The sequence below is a fragment of the Cryptotermes secundus genome, unplaced genomic scaffold, assembly GCF_002891405.2.
Source record: "Cryptotermes secundus unplaced genomic scaffold, Csec_1.0 scaffold395, whole genome shotgun sequence".
Classification (NCBI taxonomy): Eukaryota; Metazoa; Arthropoda; class Insecta; order Blattodea; family Kalotermitidae; genus Cryptotermes; species Cryptotermes secundus.
Window position 1 is genome coordinate 1504181 of NW_019742967.1, and position 7375 is coordinate 1511555.

Consider the following 7375-nt stretch of genomic DNA (forward strand, 5'->3'; position numbering starts at 1 on the left):
CTACTACTACTACTACTACTACTACTACTACTGCTGCTACTACTACAACTACTGCTACTGCTACTGCTACTGCTACTGCTACTACTACAACTACTAATAATAATCCCGACAAAGTTACAAANACTACTACTGCTACTGCTGCTACTACTACAACAACTACTACTACTACTACTACTACTACTACTACTACTGCTGCTACTACTACAACTACTGCTACTGCTACTGCTACTGCTACTGCTACTGCTACAACTACTAATAATAATCCCGACAAAGTTACAAACAAAGGTACAGGAAATATATGGAGAAAGAAAACAAGTCTGGTGACGCCGACAGAAGACATGGTTACAACTGGATTCCAGAACGCCAAGGGGCAGATAAAATTCCACAAACCCAGTCTAGCAACATTTAATAAATCCTGTATAGCTCCCCCTCCCACCGTTCAGACTGGTAAAACACTAACCAAGCTATTTAAGGAAATGTGCAACCCTCTAACAGCATACTGCAACAGATTATCAATGAAGGACAGCATTCTGCGCTCGCATTGGCTGAATAGAACGACGTTGCTCGCCAGGTCACAACAGGACCCTTCTTGAGATTCTGACTGTTGCTCACCTAGTGAAGAAAGTTCTTCTCTTTAGAGAACATCATTACGTCCCTGGAACCTAACCTAAACCAAAAGAAGCCAGTCCACATCTTGGAACACAAATTCCCCCATGATCAATATTAATGTTATCTTGCCATGTACGCCAAGTTCTCCAAAGTTATCTGCTTCATTCAAGTTTTTACAGCAGAAGTAATGTATGTATTTGTGATGTTTCTCATGCGTGTCCGTGATCCGTTCATTTCATCCACCTTGTCTCGTTCATATCCGTGGAATCTTGATCAGTTGTCACGGATGATGTCTTTTCGTCGACTATAAAAACAGTTTCATATAAGGTAAAAAACATAATTTCAGTGGCCGTTCTGGAAAGTAGGAGCGGAATTACATGATGGATGGAAGTCGGACGAGTCGCGGCCATTTTGTTGCAAACAGACGAATATCAGTTCATCAAATATAAATCATTTTGTACCATCGAAATGTTATTAATCTGTATTCTATATAAATTTAAGGTGAATACTTGTTTCCTTTTGGAACAATCACCAACTTTGAGTTCCGCCAGTGGACACATGGAAACCTTTCTATTCTAAACATATTCATAAGTTTTATGGGGTTGTTTGTTAGTTTCTATGTTTACCAATAAGCACCTGTCGCACTATTACACTGAAAACTATCAAGAATATAATTCGTACTGCTGAAATCCGATACACGACGCCATGCAGTAATTCAGTAGGAGGCCAATGTACAGAACTCCATAGTGAGGACCGTCATACTTTGCAGCCTGCCCCTCGTCAGTTATTATTAGAAAGATTGAATGAAGCAGGCTTAAATCTAGGACGCAGAAGAGAGAAGTGCATAGAAGGTGTTGGTAGGAGAACACTAGGGAGACCTAGACGTAGATGGAAATGGTATTAACGTGGATCTTGAAGATGCTGGATGGGAGAATGTGCTTTGTTTTCATCTGGCTCAGGGTAGGGTCAAGTGGCTGACTCTTATGAACTTTAAGTTCCATGGAATGCTTGGAATTACTTCAGCCGCTGAGCAGCCACTAGCTCCTCAAGAAGGACTCAGCTGGCTGGCGTTCTTCAGTCAGCTACACAGTGTCAGTGTGACGTCAGTGTATGCTGATTGTGCTGAGTCATCACAAACCTCTGAGGTGCAGTTAATGCCATTTTTCGGCGAATTCCCCATAGACGGGTCCACGTACTGGAGTCTGTTTTACATTCTTTGTACACGGCGCTTCCAGCAGATTTGGTAGTTTCATATAAATTCCGTGGTTGAAGTTCTTTGTTGGGTCTGTTGGTCTAACATCATTGACTATAGAAAATACTATTTTCTTGGATGTGACGCCGTGCAGTCCTGTAGAATTTCACCGACATTTAGGAATAACGTACTGTTAACTTCTTCAAGGTCGGAGGGTAAGATTAGTGAGCAACCAGTAAGAAGTACGCAGCAAGGAGAGCTTGAAAATGGAGGCAATACTCTGCTCCGAAACATCAGCGAAATTTTAGTGGGCTGTACGCTGCATATCCCAGAAGATGTGACAGCCATTGCGCACTTCCTCGTCTCTGACCGCTTCCATGGCGGGTTTGTGCCCAGTTTATTGATTGGGTCACTTGTACTGATGTACATCGTCTTCATGTGAGCGACTCGTGTAGGATCTTCAGGAAGGCAGGTCATGATTTTCAAGTATGAGATGCCTCGAATGAAGAAAGAAATGTAGGAGGACTGTGGTACGCGTGGGAGAGATAGCGAACGTCTCTGTACACAGTTTCAGTCTAGAAATCCAAAGGGAAGAGGTAAATGTTAGGAAAGAGTTGCAAAGGATCTTAAAGAAGTGGTGTGTGAATTCATCTGACTCAGGACGTGGTATAATAGCGAGCTCTTGTGAACACGGCGATGAGCCTTTGGGCTCCCTACAAAGCGGGAGGAGAATGTCCTTAGTAAGCTGAGCGACTGTTAGCTTCTGAGAAGGACCCCGCTGTGTGAAGCCACTTGCCAGTTGCATTCATTGCAAGCTTCTGTCTGCGGCCAGACAAGTAATGAAAAGGTGTGGTCCATCTCTTGATTCCTCGAGTTCTCTCAAATCATTTTCTTCTTCCATCTAATCGGCCGTCTAGACTGAACACTCGTCCTTGAAAGGGAATCAGCGGCCTTCTGCTGTCGGACCTACTTGGACAATATCCAGGACTTGTTTGGGCAAACAATATCGCGTCTGAAATTCGGTATTTATGTTGTGCTCAGTCTCCTGACGGCAACAGTACTCACAGAAAACAAAACGTCCCACAGTTACGAGGCGAGCTGAGCTACTTGCTACGAACCTACACCTTGTGTTCAGCAGGGCCAGTGTTAATAGCTGTGTTCCGACCAACCCGATCAGATACCCATGGAACCAGGCCTTATCCTGGGCCAGATGAATCCAATGCATGCAATCGCACCCTTTTCCTTCAGACATGTTTCTGTATTATCCTCGCTTCCTTTGAGGTTTCCCAACGCAGATGATGTCCGCTGTATGGCAAGCGTTTAGTGCTGTCCCTGGCCAGCACCGCGATGAAGGGGAATGAGCAGGGATAGCTTAGGGACTTGGCTCGAGTTAGACAGCCCGGTCAGCACAGCTGCTAGTTAGATGTCGTAGTTGTTTGCTTCGCTTAACTGGCGCGGGAAGTTGGAGAGAGACGCAGCATCTTCATCTAAGTAACACATATTCAGTCCGTACCTCACAGGAAACACATTACGTCACCGCTACAGAGCCCAACCGGTTAATGCCGTTTAGGGAAACAGTCGCTGTTTGTTGTGGGAGCCATTTGGAACACACAGATACACTGTGTGGGCAGAATGAAGTCTTTTAATTTTAAAGTAAATGGTATATACAGTTACCACTGTGTTTCAAGGGGTTGAATCGAAGGATGTAGGAATAAAGAACATGGGCAGGTTGCAGAGTCCTGCACAGCAGGCTCCAGTCCAGCAGCTGACGACAGCCCGGACCTTTGAAATACAAAACGGTGCAGTGTAACGACGGCAGTTAAATCTCGCACGGCACCATGGAATGTAACAATTTTAGAAGAGTTTGTTTGTTACAAATTGTTACTCTCGATATGCAGTAGTGCTGTAGCTGTTCTCTCTACGGCCTTCAGTGCCGCGTCTTCGGGATCTGCTCTAGGAAGTGACACATGTGGACGGAAGTACACGACTTTTCCGCTTTGTGTACAGACCTAGACGAAAGAGAGTTTAGAGACGTTCAGGTGGGCGTATCAGTATCCTCACTATTGTTGTCGTTATTAATACTATTATGTTGTGGGTCAGAGTCGTTTTCGAGAAGCTGAAAGTTGCTCAGGTAGTCAAGATATTCCCCACCTATTTCAGAATATTAACATTCATTAACTGTATTCACAAGAACCCGCCACTAGACCCTATTATGAGCCAGATGAGTCCAATCCCCGAGAACGCGACCTGTTTCTTAATCTTATCCTCCCATTCACGTTTATATCTTCAAAGTAGGTTCCTTACGTTTCCGACTCTAATGTTATACGTGTTTCTCGTCTGTCCCATGCGTGTGACATGCCCTGCCTATGCCGTCCTTCTTATCATCATCATCATCATCATCAAAATGCCGTCAGTGCTGCAGACCACAGGCCTATGTGGCAATTAGCGAATAATGAATTGGAATGGAAGTAGGAAGAAGTGGTCGTGGCCCAATTCCCCTGAAGGGACTGAGGAAAACTACGGAGCCATCATAGCCACGAAGGCGTCGCGCTGGGGATTCGGATCGGTAAAGTCTCGAAGCAACTTGCCCAGTTGATGGATGAGCTTGTGAATGAACCAGCCAACTGGGAACTTCGCTCATTCTTCATGAAACTGATGACACTGCGTATCGTAATGACGCCTCATCAACTGCAAGTCGCCGTGGTGCCCACATGACTGAGGAAAAGCGGGCAGACGTCTGACAGAAGAGCCAGACGGCAAGTCAACGACTCGTAACCTTGGCCGCAGATCGCGCCGGGACTCAGACAGCTGTCAATTGCAGTAATGGGCTGGACGGTAATGCACTGCTGATGATTTGCTCTTTAAATGATGCTACTACAACTGCACAGTGTCGTACGACACGTGCTTGCTTCTTTGTGTAATGTACCTGCACTTTTAGCGGCTGTTGCCAGGCATGAAGAGCTGCCCCAACATCGGGCTGTAGGGACTGAAGGAAACCTCAGCCGGGCTCAGAACGAAACCTTCCCAACGCGAAGCAGCAGCTTAAACGCAACGGTCGTTTCATGAATCGGGAGGAAGTGACTAAGGCTCTCTTAATATAATGGCTAAGGATTTGCTTCGGAAGTCTTAGGAAAGTCAGAAAAAATGTCATTGAGTCAGGCCAGTATCCTTGCCGGAATTCTAACACAGGACCTTCCAAATAGGAAGCAGTACGAACCGGATGACAGACTGAATAGACTTTGATTTAGAAAGAAGGGTGGAAAATGTCGTTTGGATGCTGCTGTTGTCACCGGTCGTACCTGAAAGCTGAAACAGCACGACATCAGATTTCTTTGGAATATGCGCATATATATATATATATAGTTGCGCTCATGTTCGCATTATCTAGAAGCTATTCGTCGGACAATGACAGTTATTCGTTTGATTTACAGACTTATATAGAACGGATTTCTCCTAAACTTGGTATTGGAAACGTACATCAAAACTTGTTAAGAAAATGCAATTTTAGTTCTAATAGGTGAGACATAAAATTTACTTCGGGTGAAGCCATAACAGCTCTTCCTGGAGTCACGAGGCACGCTTTATCTTGCGAAACACGAAACATTGTCCTTCTGATAAGTGAGATAATCTTCATTGCTTTTGCATTTCGGCGTCTGCCCTGGCTGCAGAACTTATGGGCTTGTTGGATTTGAGGTTCTCACGCCGACGTTTCGGTCGAACATATCGCCTCAATTTTAATGGTCGAAAAGTTAACTAATAGAGAAACCAGCATGAAGCAGGCAGCAAGATGCATATGAAGGCGATATGTTCCTATGAATTTCCCCTGATTACACGGTATTGTATCCCAGAAGATAGAACTCTTTATGGACTTGGTTTGATGGGAAGAGAGACTTCTGAAAATAAAAATAATAATGTACTATCTGAAACAACTACGTAGGTCACAAAAAAGTCTGGAATGGCTGTACATTCTCCAGTTGAATCTTTGTTTCTATTGCATGCAGTCGTTGTCTTTTTACCTTCCTGACCTGTCCACCAGTTGCGAAGGGCGAATGTCTGTCGAGCAAGTGTTTCTGTATTTCTGAATTCTGTACTCTGTGGACGCGCGGAGCCAGAGTTCTGAAGGAACAAGGTCACTCTCCCCTCTGCATCAGGAAAGACAGAGCGCAGGGTCGAAGGTCACTTGTACTAGACTACGAGGTTAAATGACCACATGCTACACGTCATTTTCAAAAAGTTGGCTCTAGAAGAAGCATTCCTGTTTCAGGACTGCATATGTCAGTTCCATTGTTGCATTGTCTGCACACCAGTTCTCAAGGAGTAGCCTTCTCTGCTCAAGTGAACTGAATAAATTGCATATAAAAAGCCAGTCCGTACCTCACAGGAAACTCGATCAGTCTCCATAACAGCGTCAAACCGGTTAATGCTGTTTACAGAAACAGTGACTGTTTATTGTGAGAATCGTACGGAACACATAAATACACTCTGCGGCGTTATTGAATGCTAAAGTCGGTGGTACATGTTCTAATTGCTGTGCTTTAGAGAATTAAACTAAATAGCAAATTAACTATCACAGCGAACTCTGGGTATGAAGCATTTCTGGTGCCTAACCCGTCCCTGATGTCCCTCTCAGATGTCGATTAGTCTGAACAGAAATTATACACGTATATTTATGTGAGGAGAATGTTCTTCTTCACGTGCTATTTACATGACCAGTTCTTCGTAAGCTCCTAGATTTCACTATCGCACTGATGAATTTCATTTAAATTTGCTTTTCGGGTCTATACTAAATTTTGTCCAGCCATTTTTTCGTTTTATATATATCACTAACTCCCACATTATCTGAACCCTAAAATAAAATACCAGCGATTTCCACAAAATAGCTGGTAGTACAAAAGATTGCGAAAGGTACGTATATAACAGAGCTAAAATTACGAGCTGGAACACTCAGCGGAAAAGCTTTTCTTATATGCTGTTTACTTAAGATACATACAAACGACAAGACATTCCGGTTAGAATTCAAAAGGCCTAATTTCGTATTGTAGACTTCCAGACCTACAGTTCTGCTAAGGCCGCGCCATAGCTCAAGCGGTTAGTCGCTGGCTTCCCACCGCGGCGGCCCCGGTTTGATCCCGGCTCTGGTCATGTGGGATTTGTGGTGGACAGAGTGGCGCTGGGGCGGGTCTTCTCCGAGTACTTCGGTTTCCCCTACCAATTTTCATTCAAATTCTCCATCATCATAATTACACGGGGTAGGCTACAATAGGCCAATCAGTGGCCGCCGTGCCGAGTCGACCCAGTTGGACTCCACCCCCCCTCCAAGTGAATTAAAAAAATACAGTTCTGGTACTCTTAATGGCGTACGTAGGTAGGGACTAATGCGAATATATAGTCCAACGATAAACTGAATTGGCCCATAGGGTTGTGAGACGTTGAGGGTCCCACATTTTCTAGACACTCAGCTCAAAGATGGCGGTAAGTTTGTCAGCCTTACGCGCCGGCCGCGCTTTACTCCCCAGGAAAATTATTTAATTAATTCCTGGTACTCATTTCTATTAGAGGCTGAGTGAACCCCGA